At 35.1% G+C, this 23007-nt stretch overlaps 1 long non-coding RNA gene across 1 annotated transcript; it reads left to right on the top strand.

The window, feature by feature from the left end:
• Positions 1 to 17521: 17521 nt before the first annotated feature.
• On the top strand, positions 17522 to 19696 carry LOC141378187 (uncharacterized). Its single transcript, XR_012392055.1, has 2 exons — positions 17522 to 17627; positions 18546 to 19696. It is a non-coding gene; the product is annotated as an uncharacterized lncRNA (long non-coding RNA).
• The last annotated feature ends 3311 nt before the right edge of the window (positions 19697 to 23007 follow it).

Genomic DNA, 23007 nt, shown 5'->3' with positions numbered 1-23007 from the left:
AACTGTATACCTTTGGTCAAATGTTTTTGGATATCCTTCCACAAGCTTCTCACAATAGTTTTGAACAATAGTTCAATAATTTTGGCACCTGACAGAATTAGTGTAACTGAGTCAAGACTTGACTCGCACAAGCTTTTTCAACTTTGCCCACATATTTTCTATAGGATTGAAATCAGGGCTTTATGATGGCCACTCCAAAACACTCTGTTGTCCTTAAAGCACATTTTAACTAATTTGTCAGTATGCTAAGGGTCATGGTCTGTTTGGAAGACCCATTTGTGGCCAAGTTTTAATTTCCTGGCTGATGTCTTGAGATGTTGCTTCAGTATTTCTACATAATGTTCTTTCTTCATGATGCCATCTATGCTGTGAAGTGGACCAGTCACTCCTGCAGCAAAACAGCCCCACAACATGATGCTGCCAGCCCCATGCTTTACAGTTGGGATGGTGTTCCTAGGTTTGTAAGCTTTCCCCTTTGTCCTCCAAATGTAACACTGGTCGTTATGGCCAAACAGTTCAGTCTTAATTCCATCAGACCACAGGACATGTCTCCAATTATTCTTTTACCCAGTGTAATTTAGCAAATTGTAATCTGGCTATTTTGTTGATTCTGGCTTGTTGACTTTCCCATGTTGTCACACAAGGAAGCAGTGTGTTTGAGGTTTTCCTTAAATATTATACTACAGTTGTGCCTTCAATTAACTCAAATGTTGTCAATTAGCCAATCAGCAACTTCTAAAACTTGACTTCATCATCTGAGCTTTTTCAGAGGCATAATAATCTTATTGTATGTAAACTTGACTTTCAAGAAAAGTTGTAACAACTTCTCAAAAAATATCTCTCATTATTCTGCTATTAAGCATAACAGAAACAAATTTGATAATCCTAACTTACCTAAAAGAGAAAAGGTTTAGTCACATTAACATCTGACTTTTTTAAATGGTTGTGTGCCTTTATATACAGTTTATGTAAACTTCTGGTTCAACTGTAGGTAAAATATTATTGTCACTCTCCACCCCATTTCCTCTAAATCACACAAAACTGGTGTCATTCGTTTGTGCTGGATTTGTGCTGGTTTGTGCCATTAAAACAAACACTTTATCTATTTTCATTGTTTAGATTTTGCCTTATCAAAATATTTCGGGAGCCGTGATATCACTCTTCACCCCACGTTGTCTAAATCAAACAAAACTGGTGTCATTCATTTGTGCTCAGTTTTTGCTGGTTTGTGTCGTTAAAATTAACACTTTATCTGTTTTCGTTGTCCGGATGCACTGTATAAGTAGCAGTTCTTGTTTGTATTGCCTCATGAAGTTGAATTGCTTAATGTCTCCTAGTTTTTTTAAGATGTTTTAGACAAAAACATCTGATTAATGACTGAATGTAAAGCCCTATACCTTACTTAAACTACCCTGATGGTGATAAAAAAGTGTGCACAAGTTTTTTTTAAGTCTTTAAACAAAGAATCTAATTCTTGCAATGTTTTAGAGATGATAGTATGCTGATTTAGTTACTGCTTTGGCATGACTACTAAAACAAAGATCTGACTCCAGAATCACACCAAGATTCTTAACTTGGTTATTTTGTTGTTTGACCCTTAGAGCCAATGCACACATTTACCTTGAGCACATCATCTCTGTTTCTAAATGCAATGCTTTCAGTTTTGTCTTTGTTTAATTAAAAAAGTTGACACATCTGTTCTTTTCATCAATGCATTAGCAGAGAACATCAATGATGCTGTATCATTAGGCAAGCTAAACAGATCTGAGTGCCATTTTTACGCATTAACAGAATGATTATTTTGAATAAAATTATTATCAAAGTTTATTTGACTTTGCAATCATGCACCACAAAACTTTTGACAAAAGCTATCAGAGATATTTTGTACTTTTTTGACTGAACTTGTAAATTAGAAGAGGATTATCAATGGCTGGACTATAGTTTTCACAGACCTTGAATTGACAGCTGTTGTTTGCTGGACTGCATCTTGTTCTGATAGCAGGACAGTTTTACAAATTCTGATATATCAGTTAAGAAGAATAAACAGACGAAGCAATTACATTTGCATATATTGATTTAGCAGCACTTCTATTCAAAGGGATTTACAAATGTGGTGTGCTGAGAAAAGTCCAAGTAACACAATACATGTGAATAGTTTTAGAAAGAAATAATGTTTCTGATGCAGCATAGACTTCATTACACAAAAAACTTTAGATTAAATTGATTTCTGAATATAACCCTAACATTCTTTAATGTCCTGCAAAATAAATGAGTATAAGTTTGAATTGACATGATAATGCACTGTAAAATAAAAGCAGGGTTCCACACATTTCATTCACATCATCCCAACACAAATCAAATAAATGAAATATAATTGGATTGAACATAAAACAGTTGTCACAAAAAAAAACTTAAGAATTGTGTTGCTTCAGCTCATTAAAAATAGTTTTAAAAAAAGCAGCAAAACCCTTTTTGAATGATGACAGTTTCTTTTCTCTTTTTTTAGGTGAACTATTTATTTTTATTGAAATGGAAATATGAACTTATTATAAATTAAGTATTAAATACAGAAAATGTAACTGGCACAAAACATTTTCTTAAGTCATTGAGTCATTTATTAATTTGGTTTATTCAAACTGTTGATACTGATTAGGTAAATGTACTGAACAAGGATCAAACAAAACATCTCTCCGCTCTGGTTGCTGTAACTGGTTGTTATTTTTAAAAAATAATTAAACATTTATATATATGCAGTTTTATATGCAGAATATATATATATATATATATATATATATATATATATATATATATATATATATATATATATATATATATATATATATATATATATATATATATATATATATATATATATATATATATATATGCAGTTGAAGTCAGAATTATTAGCCCCCCTGAATTATTAGCAATTTTTGTTTAACGGAGAGTTTTTTTTTTTAAACACATTTCTTAACATTAAAGTTTTAATAACTCATTTTTAATAACTGATTTATTTTATCTTGCCACAATGACAATGAATAATATATTACTAGATATGTTTCAAGACACTTCTATACAGTTTATAGTGCATTATAAGGTTTAACTTGGTTAATTAGGTTAACTGGGCAGGTTAGGGTAATTAGGCAAGTTATTGTATAAAGATGGTTTGTTCTGTAGACATTCAAATAAATTGCTTTAAGGGGCTAATAATTTTGACCTTAAAATGTTTTTTTTTTTTAATTAAAAAATGCTTTATTTCTAGCCGAAATAAAACAAATAAGACTTTCTCCAGAAGAAAAAAATATTATCAGACATATTCTGAAAATTTCTTTGCTCTGTTAAACATAATTAGGGAAATATTTAAAAAAAGAAAAAAAAAATTCAAAGGGGGGCTAATAATTTTGACTTCAACTGTATATATTTATCTCACTACCACCTGCCATCAGAAACACTGACCCCCTTACATAATTCAAAAAAGATTCAAAACTCACTTATTTAAGGTGGCTTTTAATACTAAATTTTGTCAGCACTATTGTTGTGCATACTTTTATAATATTATTTTTTGTTATTTATTGTTTAGTGTCCTTGTGTTGCCAGAAGGTGCCTTTAAATAAAATGTATTATTATTTTTTTTTTTACATATATACAATTCACCTAAAAATATTTGTTTTAAAGAATGTTGAATTTCTAAAGGTTTTTCTTTTGGTAATGAAGTCTACGTTGCATCAAAAACATTATTTCTTTCTAAAACTATTCACGTATACTCTTCCACTTGGACTTATCATAGCACACCACATTTGTAAATCACTTTGAATAGAAGTGCTGGTAAATCTATAAATGCAAATGTAATTGCTTTGTCTGTTTATTCTTCTTCACTGATATATCAGAATTTGTTAAACTGTCCGGCTATCAGAACAAGATGCAGTGCAGCAAGCAATTCAAGCTGTCAATTCAAGGCCAGTAAAAACTAGTCCGGCTATGGTCAATCTTCTTAGCCAGTCAAAATAGTGTGATAGAAATGATTAAATTTTTGTGAACTGTTTTCAGGTGCATGGCATCAGACCAAAGTCAAATAGATTATCATTTTAAATAAATAATCTCTCAGTAGCCATGATTTAGCACTGAAATTAACAGCCAACAAGCTACATAGTCAGTTTTTAGCTCACCTAGTTAAATTGAGGGCAATCGGGGATGTTATAGCCCTGTATTAGACAAACAGGATAAAAATGCTTTAATTGCTAATGTTTTATGTGACATTGCAGTTTTCCGCATAAGTCTAATTGCATCTTAGCTTGTGTATAATCAGAATGCAAACAGCCCACAACAATTTATATAAAAGGTATCATTTGCCAAAATAGTGCCTTAACTGATCCTTTGGAAAAAAAGACAGAAAAGGATCTCTAAAACATAGAAACACACACCTGTTTAGTGTACAAGTACAAACTTTTTCTATGCTCAAGTATTTGTATGATTTTGTTTACATTAATAAAAACAAACAAATTAGCCACTTTATTAAATTAAATTGTTTTTAAAATGCATAAATAAAATCCTTACTCTAAGGTTATAAAAAATGTTTTACGATTTGGATTATTACTAAACAATATACTAAATACAAAACAATGACTACATTTACATGGACATCCCTAATTAAATTGTTTGCCTTAATCTGAATCAATAACATGATTAAGGTGTTTACACCACCAGCGCCACCAAGCTATCCACGTTTTTCACAGTTCCATGTAATTTCAAGTGTTTCATTGTTGATTTGTCCACTTTAAATGAAGTTTGGCACTTTTTGCATATTTAATTAGGAACATTTCATGCGTGCCCCCTTTGACAAACGAGATCTTGGAAGCGAGTATGAACTGCTGGAAGAGTGTTGATTTAATAGAATTTGATACAGAGTATTGTCTTAATCATATTAAAAACTGATTTTTGGTGTCCATGTAAATGAACTCGTTGAGTATATTAATATGATTAAGACAATACTCTGATTTAGGGCTCTATTTTGACGATCCATGTGCAAAGTGCAAAGTGCAGGGTGCAAACGCATTAAGGGCGTGTCAGAATTCACTTTTGCTATTTTAAGGATGGAAAAATCCGCTTTGTGCATGGTGCATGGTCTAACAGGGTTGAGCTTATTCTCCTAATGAGTTATTGGTATGTTTTGAGAATAAACCAATCAGAGTCTCATCTCCCATTCCCTTTAAGGAATGTTTTACATGGCGTCAGGGCCGGAGTGGGACTCCTTTTCAGCCCTGGAGTTTCAAGCCTCAGACCGGCCCACTTCAGTTCACGACTGACTATAATAAAATAAGGTCATTTCCAAATCAGTTTCTAATGACACTATCACGTCATTTTTTGAGAAAAGAGCTGCTTTAGAACTTCAAATGTTCAACAACCCTAACAGTATCATATGTCTTAACAATAAAAATGAAAACAAAAAGTTACTCTAACGAGGGTCGAACCCGGGTCCGCGGCGTCTTAATCTAACGCGCTAACCGCTGGTCCACAATAATGGTGTGTAGATAGGAGACAAAACTGAGTTTTATAATCATTAAAATAGATGAAAAGAGAAGAGTTGCGGTAAAATAATGCATAAAAAGGCTGTGGTCAAGTAAATAAATAAATTTAAAAAGTGTGACTGCAGAGAGCAACAGATTCTGCAGCTAGGGACACCGGCCCTCGCGGCCAAAAAACGGACCGGCCCACCGGGAATTCTCCCGGTCCTCCCGATTAGCCAATCCGGGCCTGCATGGCGTACTTTGTAAATGGAAAAACTGAGCGCTTCACCAGTAATAAAACATTTAAACAGAGCATCTGTAGCGCGAGAATAAGAGATGAGCCTCCTCATTCTTTACTTTCACTTTCACTCTCGTGGATAGGGAAACGTGTTGTACGCACGACATTTATTAGCCTATACATAATTAATTTTGTTTGTTAAGTGCATATTTGTTTCAAAACTATTTCTAAATTCAGTTCTAATTTCCAGAAAACGAATAAATAAACAATAAAAAACGAAGTGTGGTCAAAAACTATTTATTTCCAAATACATGCTGTGCCCCATATGGTCTAAAACCTGACAGGTGGACAAACCTAAGCTTGTTTTTGATAAAAACAAATATAAATATGCATATAATAAATAATACTGCTAATAATAATATTATACAAAAGCAAATTGTCATGAATAAACTGAAAAAGGCCCCGAGATGAAGAAGGCATGAAAGCAGTGGTTTTTATATTTATGTAGGCTAGAAAATAATATTTTTGTAATATTTTAATCCTTTAATCATTTTTCATTTGTAAAGATATTTGCTTTTTGTGTACATCCTGTGTGTATTAAGCAATGTTTAAGCGAGGCGCACAACTAACATGCTCAGCACTGGACTATAGACCCTCTTTGATCTAATCCATTGAACCTCCTATTTAAGTTCCTCAAAATAGCAACGCGCCAGCAATGCGCCTCAACACGTCTCCTTTTTAAGACCAGAACGCCTATGGGGGCACATATGAGCGCAAATGCATTTGCTATTTAAACGGCGTGGCACAAAATGTCAAAACGACTCTTGCGCCGAGCTGAAACTAGAAAACAACAACTGCGTTGTGGCTTAACCGCATTGCGCCGGGTGTGTGATAGGGCCCTAAGAGTCAACCATGTAAACAGCGATTTTTGATTAATTGAATCTGATTAAGGTCATAATCGAACTAAACAGAAATAGAATTAAGACATGTGGAGTATGCCGATTTTAGTAACATTTTGAAGTGCAGTACAGACATGTAAACACCACAATCAAACTATTACTGTCGTAGAGGATTTTAGCCATGTTTTGTGACAGGATATTCCATACACACAAAGCTGTTTGACACTCTTCTCTGCACATATCGAGTCAGAGAAGGACCACAAACACCTGCATCGTCAAATATGGAGAGTTTTTCTTTGTTTTTTTCCCCATGCGGTGTGTGGTATCAAATTCCTTGCATACAATATATACTCACATCCAATATCTCATTTGTCACATGGGCATGCATGAAATGTTCCTGAATGAAAGTGAAAGTGCCAAACTGCAGTTAAAGTCAACAAATTAAAAATAAAACATCTGAAATTACATGAAACTCCAGAGGAAATGTGGTGATACAATGACGTTAATCAAATGATGTGCTATAAATATTTATAAATATAAATATATGTAAAACAGGATCATTAAAGAAACAATCAAAAAGCAGCTCATGTAAACATCTTAATCATATTATTATCTTATTCTGATTAGGGCAAATTATTTGATTACTGATGTCGTAGTCAGTGTCTGTCACTCTGGTCCAGTAAAACTGCATTGACTGAGTGTTTTCAAGACATTGGACAGTATAGGTAATGCCACATACACTTGTATGTTTTTTTAGGTAATAGTTTAGAATAATGGTCTATTCGTTAATGTTACTTCATGTATTTAGTAACATTAACCAAATATAAATAATCCTTTAAAGTGTTAACTAATCATAGATAAACATTTACTAATGCAGTTAATAACATCCAAATGCACGCTTGTAACTAATGTTATTTAACTTAACCACACTATTATGTGTTTCTTTTCTTTTAATTTATTTAAAACCAGTTTTTCTTATACTTCTCTTTTATTCCTGTTTATGTAAATCACTTTGAATTACCATTGTGTATGAAGTGTGCTATATAAATAAACTTGCCTTGCCTAACATTAATAAACATATTCATTCATTTATATTATTTTCAGCTTAGTCCCTTTATTAATCAGGGGTCGCCAAAGCGGAATGAACTGCCAACTTATCCAGCACATGTTTTACACAGCGATTGGGGCTTTGGCCTTTAAGGCAAAGATTTGCCACTTATGGCAAAATGTAATCTGAATGTGAGCCTAATGTGGCCCAGGCCCATGTGGAAAATGGTAAATTTGGCCCAAATGACAGAGGACAAATGTGGGCCACAGTTGGCAAATTAGTGGCATAGTCATTTAAGGGTAATCTGGGTCTAAACCAAGTGTGCCGCAAGCCTACGTTTGAGTGAAGGTTTCGGCCGTTAGATCGCCCCCTGGGGGCTGGCTGCAGTACAAGTCATAAAGCCCGCCTCCTCCATGTTAATGAAGGAGACTTGAGCCCAAATAAAAAAAAATATTACACTTGCAATAAAATGTCCCGAAAGATAGTTCTGGTCGATTAAGGCACTGGTTATTGTGCTGAAATAGGTGCAGATCTTCATTTTTGTAAACAGTTTGTTTTTAGCAGTAATTTAATGCTGGGCGTGTCATCGTGATTGACAGCTGTGATTGACAGTTTCTCAAAGCGCGGCGTCTGAGCTTCGGCAGGAGACTGATGTAGACTGAAATGTTATTATTCGATTTCTGTGTTATTTTACGATGACAAAATGAGTTCAGCAGTAAACTATAGTTTCTGACATACATGATCCTGGTGGAACACTGTTTATTCGCTAAGTTCAGGGCTTTTTTCGGGCTTTATTAGTTTGCTGATACACGTCTAGCCACCCAGATAGCAAAACACAGTTCCGGCTAGATTCTCGCCTGCCGGAGACTTATCTCTTAGAGCTCAGACTGACTAATGTTACCTCTGCTGGACCTACTCCGGATGCCTGGACTCACTACCCAATTCCAGCCCGAGTCAATTGAGCCAGATGCGGCGGCCGAGCGAGCAGGCGCTGCCGCATGCGAGCCGGAATCAGCCCGCGACGCCGCGAGTAAGTTATGCGCTGCGGCCTGGAGCTGGCGCGATTGAATATATAAAACCCTCATATTTGTTAACGTTATTACATCCATTTGTGTTGATATGACAGCAAACGCATGCTGAGAAGTTCGGGGGGCGTAGTTGATTTTACATAAAGCGTTTGATTGGAAGCTCGACTCTGCTCATTTTCGCGGCTCCTCCTCTGGCTCCATCAGACAATCCTTCTGCGCATGTCTGGCTCCAATTTCAGCAGTCTTTTGCGACAGTTTGTGCCCGTCAAGCAGGCGTTTTGCCCTCAAGGCGTTCAATGGGAAAAAGGGCTGTCGCGTCGTCCATATTTTTTACAGTCATTGGTCTAAACCTGAAGTGGCTCACAAGTATAGATACAAATTTGGCCCAGTTATCTTAAGACATATGTGGGCCACTTTTGGCAAATTTTCGGCACAGTAAACTCTGACTAATGCAGCCGTTAGCCTATAGTGGCCCAGAGAAGATATGGAAAATGTGGCCCGGTTATCTTAAAACATATCTTTGCCACTTTCGTCGAATATTCGGCACATTAAGCTATGGCTAATGTGGATTTGAGTATAGTGGCCCAGAGAAGATATGGCAAATGAGGCTAAGTTATACCAAAACAAATGTGGGCCACTTTTTGGCAAATATTTGGCACAGTTAGCTCTGGCTAATGTGGCCGTGAGCCTAAAGCGGCCCAGAGGAGATATGGCAAATATGGCCCAGTTACCTTAAAATATATGTGGACCACATAGACTAAAGTCACCATCATGGAGAAAAGTGTTTTCTTTAGTTGGGCTCATAGCCCTGAACCTCTTAATATAAATTTTCTTTTGGGCTGCTGTAACTTCTAAGAACTTTGCTTGAAAAGTTTGTTCATTACAGCAAACAAAATGAAGTGAGGCACAACCTGTGATGAAATGATATAATTTATTGATGTTTACCAATGTTTAATCCATTATTAGAAGTAATAGGCCAGATCTGGGCCAGAATAAAAGCAAACTGTGGCCCAGAATATAGTCAGTTCTATTTCATTTGGTTGAATTCTGGCTAATATGTGGTATTTGCTTTTTGTGTACATCCTGTGTGTATTAAGCAATGTTTGAGCAAGGCGCACAACTAACATGCTCTGCACTGGACTATAGAACTCCTCTAAGCTAGTTTATTGAACAGTGTATTTTAGTTCCTCAAAACTAAAATAGCAATGTGCCTTAACACACCTCCTTTTTTAGACCAGAACGCCTAAGGCGCACATATGAGCATTTGCTATTTGCTATTTAAACGATGTGGTGCAAAACGTCAAAACGAAGCTTGCACCAAGCTGAACCTAGCAAACAACAATTGCTTTGCGCCTTGCGCCGCATTGCGCCACGTGTATGATAGGGCCCTATAGGATGGAAAAATCCACTTTGTGTCGCAGGGGCAAGGTCTAAGACTGTTGAGCTTATTCTTTTAATGAGTTACAAGTGTTTTGAGAATAAACCAATCAGAGTCTCATATTCCCTTTAAAAGTCTGTTTCGTCGCTCCATGGCACATTTGCTATTTTCATGGTGGACTTAGTAAGTGGAAAAACTGAATGCTTTACTAGCGAGAAAACAGTTAAACAGAGCATCTGTAGCGCGAGAATGAGAGATGAGCCTCCTCATTCTTTACTTTCACTTTCACTCTTGCGGATAGGGAAACATGTTGTACAGACATCCATTAACCTACATAATACATTTTGTTTGTTAAGCGCAAATTTGTTTCAAAACTATTTCTAAATTCAGTTCTAATTTCCAGCAAACAAATAAATAAAAAATAACAAAGAAGTGTGGTCGAAAACTGAGGTATATTCAAATACACATGCTGTGCCCCATATGGTCCAAAACCTGACAGTCGGACAAATCTAAGCTAGTTTTTAATAAAACAAACACAAATATGCATATAATAAATAATACTGCTAATAATAATATTATACAAAAGCAAATTGTCATGAATAAACTGAAAATACCCCTGAGATGAAGGCGGTGGTTTTTATATTTATGTAGAAAATAATTATTTTTGTAATATTTTTATCCTTTTTTCATTTGTAAAGATGTTTGTGTATTGCTGTACACACTGTGTGTATTAATCAATGTTTAAGCGAGGCTTAACTAGCGCGCTCTGCGCTGGGTGACACTTGCATCACGACTTGCATATGACTTGCATTGTGCCGGGTGTATTATAGGGACCTTTATGTTAAATTTAATGCAAATGTGACAGGACTGACAGAAACATGGGGACAAATGTAAATTCATTTATATTATATTTTTGTAATATATATTTGTAGATTTTACATATATTTTCATGTTTTTAATTAATAGTTTATGTGTATGATAGCAACTTAAACTTGCTATTTCTGAAGTTTTCTTTTTCTAAATAACAGTTTTTAGCATAACAAAACTATTGAAGCTGTAGGTTTGGGCAGAGAACAAGGACAATGACAGGGTTTGTACAATTGTAAAGTGTTTTTAATAAAGAACAAAAATCTGAGAACTAAATTAATGACATATTCCTTTACAGAATAACTCATGAAAAGCAACCATCAGTATATTATAAAAAATTTTGGGCTGAAATATTTTTATATATAATTATTGTATTCTTAGGTGACACAGTGGCACATTAAGTAGTGCTGTCACCTCACAGCTAGAAGATTGCTGGTTCGAGTCTCGGCTGGGTCAGTTGACATTTCTGTGTAGAGTTTGCATGTTCTGTGTTCGTGTGGGTTTCCTCTGGGCTCTCCAGTTTCCCCCACAGTCCAAAGACATGTGGTACAGGTGAATTGTGTATTCTAAATTGTATGTAGTGCATGAGTGTGAATGAGTGTGTATGGATGTTTCCCAGAGATGGGTTGCAGCTGGAAGGGCATCCGCTGCATAAAAAATGGGCTGGATAAGTTGGTGGTTCATTCCGCTGTGGCGACCCTGATTTAATAAAGGGACTAAGCCCAAGAAAATGAATTAATAAATGTAATCTCAATGCAAATGTTAAGTTTAATTTGGTTGGATGTTGTTACTTTTGAATGAAAAAGGTTTCTGTCTAGATTTGTCTATGTAGTCATTTCTAGCTATTTGATGACTGGTCTGTTCTTGGGCTGTAATTAGGCATCTGAGCTGTGTTTAGATTGCTATTAGATGTCTTTTCATCATTAAAAAGCTTACTGGGTATTTATGTTTATCTTTCAGGCTGCTGTACTTGACTGTTTGGCGCCATCTTGTGACTGGATAATAGTGTAGGCTGCATTCACCCATTTTTGTTACTGTAAGCTTTAAGATTAATAAAACAAAAGTTAATAAATTGTTATATATATATATATATATATATATATATATATATATATATATATATATATATATATATATATATATATATATATATTTTTTTTTTTTTTTTTTTTTTTTTTTTTTTTTTTTTTTTGTCTAATCACTTGGTTTTGTGGCAAGAAGCCAATAAATGGAATAATTTACAACTAGTGTATATAGTGACAAGGCAGTCAAACTTACTGTTGGATCAACCATGCAGCATGGTGGCTTGGTGGCTAGCACTGTTGCCTCACAGCCAGAAGGGGGCTGTTTCTAGTTTTGGCTAGACCAGCTGCATTCATATATGGAGTTTGCATGTTCTCCCTGTGTTTGCGTGGATTTTCTGGGTTTCACCGGTTTTCCCCATAGTCCAAAGACATCTGGTATAGGTGAATTGGGTATATGCCAAAACATGCTTAAGGACTTTTAATCTGTCAGTAACCTGGGTTCAGCGCTTCCAGTGAACTGTATGCCATTGCAAAATTGGCCAGTTAAAGGTCTATTTTCTTTAAAAATAAGCGATCTCCACTGGCTGAGTGATATCTGATATAAAGTGGGTCTCAGATTGTAAAAGAAACACTGCATTAAATTACACTTATCCCTGCCATGTCTTTAAAATGAACATTTATTTTACCCTAGTATATTCAATAGAGTTTCTGCTCTAGCCTGCCGATTCTGACGGGGGCATGCGAGTTAATGGCTTTTTGTCTTGTTTTATACTTGAGCAACTAAATGAATGCCAAAGTATTTAACTGATTGTATTTTAATTATATTACAACATTGATGCTGTAAAATGAACTGTATAAAATGGAAAAAAGTCACATCAACCGCTCACCAGAAATTTATCTGTATGGGAAGAAACACTAGCTCCGCATATACTCTATTGGATAAACAAAATAACTATTGGCCGAAGTCCCAGTACTGGGTTATGGCTGGAACAAGGGTACACAACACGTTAACGTTAATTACAGACATTGGTCTAGTTATGTGTTACCGGTTGTCAGTTCTACTGTAGCCTTATTTATTTTCTATAAAACAAAATATTATGTAAAACGCAAGCCTGCCTTATTGATTTTAACTTGAAAATATTAAACATTGATTTGGAGTTGTTCTTGAAGGGACAGTTCACCCCCAAATCAAATTGTACTATTTACTCAGGCACATGTGGTTTCAAACTTTTGTAAATTTCTTTCTTCTGTTAAACACTAAATGCCATATTTAGAAAAAAGCTGAAACCTGTAACCGTTTATTTCCATAGTAGGAAAAACAAATACTATGGAAGTCAATGGTTACAGGTTTCCAGCTTTTTAAAAAATATTTTCTTAAGAGAAGATAGAAAGAAAAACAGGTTTGGAATAAAGGAAGGGAGAGTAAATTAAGGCAGATTTTTCAGTTTTGTGTGAAAGAAAACCTGTTTTTTTGTCTTCTGCTGTTATTTACTCACTGTAAATAATATTTAGAACCATTGCTGGAAACAAACAGGTGCCTGGCCAAAGTGACATTTTACATATAAATGTGCAATTTACCACATAGCATTCTCACAGTATGGAAATTATTAATTGGTGTTACTACTATGCTAATAATCATGTGAACGTCCACATTCTGTCATTCTAAAATTACATTTGTGATCCAACAGGAATAGTGATTTTGAAAATGACACAGTATTATGGTGACATTTGAATATGTATTTGATATAGGCTTAATATTGACATTGCCGTTTTATATTTCTAACATACAGGGCCATTGGAAAACCACACAGCTACAATGAAGATGGGAATCCTTGAAACAGTTAGCATCAGGAGCATGGTGAAGTTTAAGAGCCCTGTCAACTGTGCTGAATGTCTGCTGTCCTGGAAGAGGAGATGGTGCTCGACAATAGGAGGCTTTATCAATGCATCGTTTGTGCTTTTGGATTATAGTATCTACTCAACCTGGAATACAATGGCTAAATAGGTTTACATGGTAAATATTTGAAACAGATGCAGCTTTATGTGCTTGAAGTTCCTCTTGAAGATTTTTTTTTTACTTTTCTTGAAACTTTTGTGAGTTTTTTTTTCTGTTCTGGAATCATCTGTGTCAACTGGGTAAAGTAACCCATTGTTTAGATTTAATGGTGCTTTTGACGATTTTAATATTCATTTATTAATTTTCCTTCAGCTTAGTCCCCTGTTTATCAGGGGGAGCCACAGCGGAATGAACCGTTCATTGTTTATATGCAAATATATTAGATGTTTAATGTTAATGAATGGGTTTAACCATTAAAAATGTGACTTCATAAGTTCAGATTATCTTTTGTAGAATGGAAGTATTCAGGTGACAACACTAAACAATGGTTAAAGTAACCTCACAAAAATACTCACATTTTATGCTGTTTTTTTTTATTTTTTTTATATATATATATATTTTTGCAGATATTTGGGATATATATTAAGTACACTTCAGCTCCATGTATTGACCTTTTTCCTCACGTACGAGCAGGCGCAGCCATTTGAATCTTTTAGGCTGGAGATTTCCGCTCTAATTCACTTCCTTTGATTTTTAGATGTTAAAAAACTGTTTGTTTTGATGCTTGATGTTGCAAACTGATATTTTCTTAATATATTATTCTGCTTTGTCTGTAGAGTCATAAACACACTATTTTGTAGAGCAAGTAGTTTGTCTGTTTTCCGCTGTTTAATATTCCTAGTCATTTCTCCCATAGGGCACTGAATCAGATGTTCGAAAACAAATCGGAAAAACTTCCGCCTTAAAGAATGAGGTCCATATTAGGAGAAATAAAATGCTAGAATTTATACGGTATACTTTGTTGAAATGTGTAACGTATTTGTTATTCTAAAATACTTTTACAATAGTGTCTCTTTAATAAAAATAAATAAATAAATAAATGTGGCAGTGTTTAGTGTATTTTGATTTCTATATTCTATTATTCATTTTCTTTTGGGACAACGAGGAGTAAACAATTCAGTAAAGTTGCTTTAGCATTGTTTACCAATATACAATTAACCACTATACATTTTTAAATTAGGTGAAACAAAAAAAGCTTGTTGCACACAATCTAAAACATTCAATTGGTCCAATAACATGATTGGGCAGACTTGATGTTTTTTTTTATTGGTTCAAAACAATATTTCTCATTGAGCCAATTTTGACAGGCTGTTGCCACAATTGAATTTAGATGTGACCAGTCACTAGAAAATGTAGTTTGGGGAGTAAATTATATATAAATTTATTTAAATAAATATTATATTGATTCATTTTTTACAGCGTATAAATAATTAGAATTTATATTTATAACATAGTTGTAAATATTATTCTATCAAACAGTTGAATAAATTATTTAAACATTTGTTTTATTTATTGCATGTTTATTATTATTATTATTATTATTATGGCTTATTTTATTATAGTTTTATTATAGTTTTAGTAGTGCAATTAGTGGTGGATTGTTTTGAAAATCAGGTTAAAAGGGTAATAATAATTCCAGAATTGTTACTTTTATTTATTAATTATAACTTGATAAAAATCAACATAATAGAGGAAAAAGAAAAGAATTGCAGGCTCTTTTATATGTATTAAATAACAAATTTATTAATTGATTCATTTATTTAGAATGGTTGCTTCCACGAATCCTGCAACTTCCACATCTTCAGGTGATTCTGATGTAAATCTGCTGTCCAGAATCAGCTGGTTTGTCTTAGTCGGGCATCTCCGCTGAGACCAGTCCACTATGGGTGACCCTACCGGTATCTGTGAAGTACCAGTGGCGAAGCTCTCAGCATCACTGATGCACACAAGCCCTCACAGCACGTCAAGCTGCAAACCACGTGAGGGACCCTAACCTAACCTACCCTAACCTAACAGACACCGCAAACCACTAAACGCATCGAAACTCTCAGAAGAGTCCAGCGACCGACCAGCAACACGAGAACAACCTCGACAACCGTGCAGAAAACCACCTGAAACATCCTGAAGACCACCGAGCAAACCAAGAACTTCAAGTCAACAACATCAAGAATCAATAAAAACAACCAATTGATGAAACAAAACATGCAAAAGGAAACTTACTGTGAACTTGCTCTACAACTATGTACACTATATACATACGCAGGCCTGCAGTGTGGTTTGGGACACTGTGAAGACTCAGCGTCTGGCCCTCTTTCTGCTGGGCTTCTCAGGCAGTGGCTCTCCACTGATGTCCACATGGACTCGAGGAGCCATGCTGTTCGGTCTGGATCCACATCTGCGTTCTGTAATGAGGATTCGTCCATCAGCCTGCACCGTCTCCTCCATCACAGGACACCTGAGTGCCTCCCACAGCCGCTGCTTGATCTCCAGGCCCAGCTGAAGGCTGTAGGGACGACTCTTGATCATGGGCTCGACCACAGAGCGGTAGATGTCCTGGTAGGCCTTAACGCTGTAGCCATGGATAGACAGTGGCTCCTCCTGCTGTCCCACGTCCACTGAAGGCACTGAGGATGCTGGACGGATTTGGGGAAGGACAGCTGCGTTCTTCAGGTGATGTTCCTTCAGACCTGGGGAAGAGATACAGCTGTAAGTATGATCCAACCTGATCACAGCTGCAGGATCCTGAACAGACGGGACACCCTCCAGCAGGAAGTCCTTCAGGTGTGCTGGAAGACTCCTGATTCGTCTGAGGCGCCGCTGCTCCATGAATATCAACTTTCCAAATCAGACAATCTGATGAAACTTGTCAAAGTGAAGAGTTGAAAGAGCTCAAGTGATCAGATTCAGAGAGATGTGTTGATTTCAGTGTAAACTCAGGTTGCCGTGGTGACAGAATATTGGAGTCAATTAAATGTAAACAACACTTGATCAGCAGAAAGTCAATCAGAGCAGTAGAGGAGTTCTTCTCTATTGCTTCTCTATTACACATTGTGTCATTTTTACATTATAAATAAGTAAATATAGTGTGAACTAAACAAAATGTGTAATACAGAAACATTAACACTTTCAGTTAAATTTGGTTAAAATCAGTTGGGGTAAGCAGATATCCTGATAATTATTATTATTATTTTTTATCATAACCAGGTCTAGATCCCAAAACAATAAAAAAACGTAAACATACATAAAATTTTGTCTTTTATTTATTTATTTTCATAATCAATTTTTATCAAATTTTGTTGCAATCAAACTTTATTTAACCAAATTTCAAATACGTTTTTTTTTATCTGATCATATTTTTGCATTAATTATTTAAATATTAGATAATATAAAACAAAATTACAGAGTAAATAAAATAATTGTGGACGCTGACAGTTAAATACTGACTCAACAATTCACAATAATAAGCCCCAAACGAAAAAAAAAAAAATCCACAATATTAATTTTAGATGATGGTCTGAAGTAAAAATTAAAAATATTCATTCACCAAACATAAAACTGCTTTGGCAATTTATCAAACAGCAGTGAAAATAGTGTTTGTGTTTGGCGAACAAACCTTGCAGCAAAAGCGCATGTACGCATGCGCGTGAGAGTCGTTTGTTGGATCAGGTTTAAATTCCAGCGCAGCAATGGCAGAGCTCCTCCGAAACATCATATTCAGGCGATTTTCCTTCATCAAAGTTATGGTGAGTAGTGAATTCTGTATGTATTGAATCGTTTTTAAATTTAGCTAAATGCAAGTCTCAGTAACTCCTGACATAAAACGAAAAGCATGGGTATTTAGCCTGCCGCTCGTCATAATGTTGTACACAACACGTTAACGTTAATTACAGACATTGCTCTGGCTAGTCATATGTCACCGGTTGTCAGTTGTACTGTAGCCATATTTATTTTCTATAAAACAAACTATTATGTAAAACACAAGCCTGCCTTATTGATTTCAACTCGAAAATATTAAACATTGATTTGGAGTTGTTCTTAAAGGGACAGTTCACCCCCAAATCAAATTGTACTATTTACTCAGGCACATGTGGTTTCAAACTTTTGTAAGTTTCTTTCTTCTGTTAAACACTAAATGCCATATTTAGAAAAAAGCTGAAACCTGTAACCGTTTATTTCCATAGTAGGAAAAACAAATACTATGGAAGTCAATGGTTACAGGTTTCCAGCTTTTTAAAAAATATTTTCTTTAGAGAAGATAGAAAGAAAAACAGGTTTGGAATAAAGGAAGGGAGAGTAAATTAAGGCAGATTTTTCAGTTTTGTGTGAAAGAAAACCTGTTTTTTTGTCTTCTGCTGTTATTTACTCACTGTAAATGATATTTAGAACCATTGCTGGAAACAAACAGGTGCCTGGCCAAAGTGACATTTTACATATAAATGTGCAATTTACCACATAGCATTCTCACAGTATGGAAATTATTAATTGGTGTTACTACTATGCTAATAATCATGTGAACGTCCACATTCTGTCATTCTAAAATTACATTTGTGATCCAACAGGAATAGTGATTTTGAAAATGACACAGTATTATGGTGACATTTGAATATGTATTTGATATAGGCTTAATATTGACATTGCCGTTTTATATTTCTAACATACAGGGCCATTGGAAAACCACACAGCTACAATGAAGATGGGAATCCTTGAAACAGTTAGCATCAGGAGCATGGTGAAGTTTAAGAGCCCTGTCAACTGTGCTGAATGTCTGCTGTCCTGGAAGAGGAGATGGTGCTCGACAATAGGAGGCTTTATCAATGCATCGTTTGTGCTTTTGGATTATAGTATCTACTCAACCTGGAATACAATGACTAAATAGGTTTACATGGTAAATATTTGAAACAGATGCAGCTTTATGTGCTTGAAGTTCCTCTTGAAGATTTTTTTTTTACTTTTCTTGAAACTTTTGTGAGTTTTTTTTTCTGTTCTGGAATCATCTGTGTCAACTGGGTAAAGTAACCCATTGTTTAGATTTAATGGTGCTTTTGACGATTTTAATATTCATTTATTAATTTTCCTTCAGCTTAGTCCCCTGTTTATCAGGGGGAGCCACAGCGGAATGAACCGTTCATTGTTTATATGCAAATATATTAGATGTTTAATGTTAATGAATGGGTTTAACCATTAAAAATGTGATTTCATAAGTTCAGATTATCTTTTGTAGAATGGAAGTATTCAGGTGACAACACTAAACAATGGTTAAAGTAACCTCACAAAAATACTCACATTTTATGCTGTTTTTTTATTTTTTTATATATATATATATATATATTTTTGCAGATATTTGGAATATATATTAAGTACACTTCAGCTCCATGTATTGACCTTTTTCCTCACGTACGAGCAGGCGCAGCCATTTGAATCTTTTAGGCTGGAGATTTCCGCTCTCATTCACTTCCTTTGATTTTTAGATGTTAAAAAACTGTTTGTTTTGATGCTTGATGTTGCAAACTGATATTTTCTTAATATATTATTCTGCTTTGTCTGTAGAGTCATAAACACACTATTTTGTAGAGCAAGTAGTTTGTCTGTTTTCCGCTGTTTAATATTCCTAGTCATTTCTCCCATAGGGCACTGAATCAGATGTTCGAAAACAAATCGGAAAAACTTCCGCCTTAAAGAATGAGGTCCATATTAGGAGAAATAAAATGCTAGAATTTATACGGTATACTTTGTTGAAATGTGTAATGTATTTGTTATTCTAAAGTACTTTTACAATAGTGTCTCTTTAATATAAATAAATAAATGTGGCAGTGTTTAGTGTATTATGATTTCTATATTCTATTATTCATTTTCTTTTGGGACAACGAGGAGTAAACAATTCAGTAAAGTTGCTTTAGCATTGTTTACCAATATACAATTAACCACTATACATTTTTAAATTAGGTGAAACAAAAAAAGCTTGTTGCACACAATCTAAAACATTCAATTGGTCCAATAACATGATTGGGCAGACTTGATGTTTTTTTTTATTGGTTCAAAACAATATTTCTCATTGAGCCAATTTTGACAGGCTGTTGCCACAATTGAATTTAGATGTGACCAGTCACTAGAAAATGTAGTTTGGGGAGTAAATTATATATAAATTTATTTAAATAAATATTATATTGATTCATTTTTTACAGCGTATAAATAATTAGAATTTATATTTATAACATAATTGTAAATATTATTCTATCAAACAGTTGAATAAATTATTTAAACATTTGTTTTATTTATTGCATGTTTATTATTATTATTATTATTATGGCTTATTTTATTATAGTTTTATTATAGTTTTAGTAGTGCAATTAGTGGTGGATTGTTTTGAAAATCAGGTTAAAAGGGTAATAATAATTCCAGAATTGTTACTTTTATTTATTAATTATAACTTGATAAAAATCAACATAATAGAGGAAAAAGAAAAGAATTGCAGGCTCTTTTATATGTATTAAATAACAAATTTATTAATTGATTCATTTATTTAGAATGGTTGCTTCCACGAATCCTGCAACTTCCACATCTTCAGGTGATTCTGATGTAAATCTGCTGTCCAGAATCAGCTGGTTTGTCTTAGTCGGGCATCTCCGCTGAGACCAGTCCACTATGGGTGACCCTACCGGTATCTGTGAAGTACCAGTGGCGAAGCTCTCAGCATCACTGATGCACACAAGCCCTCACAGCACGTCAAGCTGCAAACCACGTGAGGGACCCTAACCTAACCTACCCTAACCTAACAGACACCGCAAACCACTAAACGCATCGAAACTCTCAGAAGAGTCCAGCGACCGACCAGCAACACGAGAACAACCTCGACAACCGTGCAGAAAACCACCTGAAACATCCTGAAGACCACCGAGCAAATCAAGAACTTCAAGTCAACAACATCAAGAATCAATAAAAACAACCAATTGATGAAACAAAACATGCAAAAGGAAACTTACTGTGAACTTGCTCTACAACTATGTACACTATATACATACGCAGGCCTGCAGTGTGGTTTGGGACACTGTGAAGACTCAGCGTCTGGCCCTCTTTCTGCTGGGCTTCTCAGGCAGTGGCTCTCCACTGATGTCCACATGGACTCGAGGAGCCATGCTGTTCGGTCTGGATCCACATCTGCGTTCTGTAATGAGGATTCGTCCATCAGCCTGCACCGTCTCCTCCATCACAGGACACCTGAGTGCCTCCCACAGCCGCTGCTTGATCTCCAGGCCCAGCTGAAGGCTGTAGGGACGACTCTTGATCATGGGCTCGACCACAGAGCGGTAGATGTCCTGGTAGGCCTTAACGCTGTAGCCATGGATAGACAGTGGCTCCTCCTGCTGTCCCACGTCCACTGAAGGCACTGAGGATGCTGGACGGATTTGGGGAAGGACAGCTGCGTTCTTCAGGTGATGTTCCTTCAGACCTGGGGAAGAGATACAGCTGTAAGTATGATCCAACCTGATCACAGCTGCAGGATCCTGAACAGACGGGACACCCTCCAGCAGGAAGTCCTTCAGGTGTGCTGGAAGACTCCTGATTCGTCTGAGGCGCCGCTGCTCCATGAATATCAACTTTCCAAATCAGACAATCTGATGAAACTTGTCAAAGTGAAGAGTTGAAAGAGCTCAAGTGATCAGATTCAGAGAGATGTGTTGATTTCAGTGTAAACTCAGGTTGCCGTGGTGACAGAATATTGGAGTCAATTAAATGTAAACAACACTTGATCAGCAGAAAGTCAATCAGAGCAGTAGAGGAGTTCTTCTCTATTGCTTCTCTATTACACATTGTGTCATTTTTACATTATAAATAAGTAAATATAGTGTGAACTAAACAAAATGTGTAATACAGAAACATTAACACTTTCAGTTAAATTTGGTTAAAATCAGTTGGGGTAAGCAGATATCCTGATAATTATTATTATTATTTTTTATCATAACCAGGTCTAGATCCCAAAACAATAAAAAAACGTAAACATACATAATATTTTGTCTTTTATTTATTTAATTATTTATTTATTTATTTATTTTCATAATCAATTTTTATCAAATTTTGTTGCAATCAAACTTTATTTAACCAAATTTCAAATACGTTTTTTTTTTTTATCTGATCATATTTTTGCATTAATTATTTCAATATTAGATAATATAAAACAAAATTACAGAGTAAATAAAATAATTGTGGACGCTGACAGTTAAATACTGACTCAACAAATGAATTCACAATAATAAGCCCCAAACGAAAAAAAAAATCCATAAATATTAATTTTAGATGATGGTCTGAAGTAAAAATTAAAAATATTCATTCACCAAACATAAAACTGCTTTGGTAATTTATCAAACAGCAGTGAAAATAGTGTTTGTGTTTGGCGAACAAACCTTGCAGCAAAAGCGCATGTACGCATGCGCGTGAGAGTCGTTTGTTGGATCAGGTTTAAATTCCAGCGCAGCAATGGCAGAGCTCCTCCGAAACATCATATTCAGGCGATTTTCCTTCATCAAAGTTATGGTGAGTAGTAAATTCTGTATGTATTGAATCGTTTTTAAATTTAGCTAAATGCAAGTCTCAGTAATTCCTGACATAAAACGAAAATCATGGGTATTTAGCCTGCCGCTCGTCATAATGTTGTACACAACACGTTAACGTTAATTACAGACATTGCTCTGGCTAGTCATGTCACCGGTTGTCAGTTGTACTGTAGCCATATTTATTTTCTATAAAACAAACTATTATGTAAAACACAAGCCTGCCTTATTGATTTCAACTCGAAAATATTAAACATTGATTTGGAGTTGTTCTTAAAGGGACAGTTCACCCCCAAATCAAATTGTACTATTTACTCAGGCACATGTGGTTTCAAACTTTTGTAAGTTTCTTTCTTCTGTTAAACACTAAATGCCATATTTAGAAAAAAGCTGAAACCTGTAACCGTTTATTTCCATAGTAGGAAAAACAAATACTATGGAAGTCAATGGTTACAGGTTTCCAGCTTTTTTAAAAATATTTTCTTTAGAGAAGATAGAAAGAAAAACAGGTTTGGAATAAAGGAAGGGAGAGTAAATTAAGGCAGATTTTTCAGTTTTGTGTGAAAGAAAACCTGTT

This window comes from Danio rerio, chromosome 16 (assembly GCF_049306965.1).
Source record: "Danio rerio strain Tuebingen ecotype United States chromosome 16, GRCz12tu, whole genome shotgun sequence".
Taxonomy (NCBI): Eukaryota; Metazoa; Chordata; class Actinopteri; order Cypriniformes; family Danionidae; genus Danio; species Danio rerio.
This window is presented reverse-complemented; position numbering and strand designations above follow the sequence as displayed.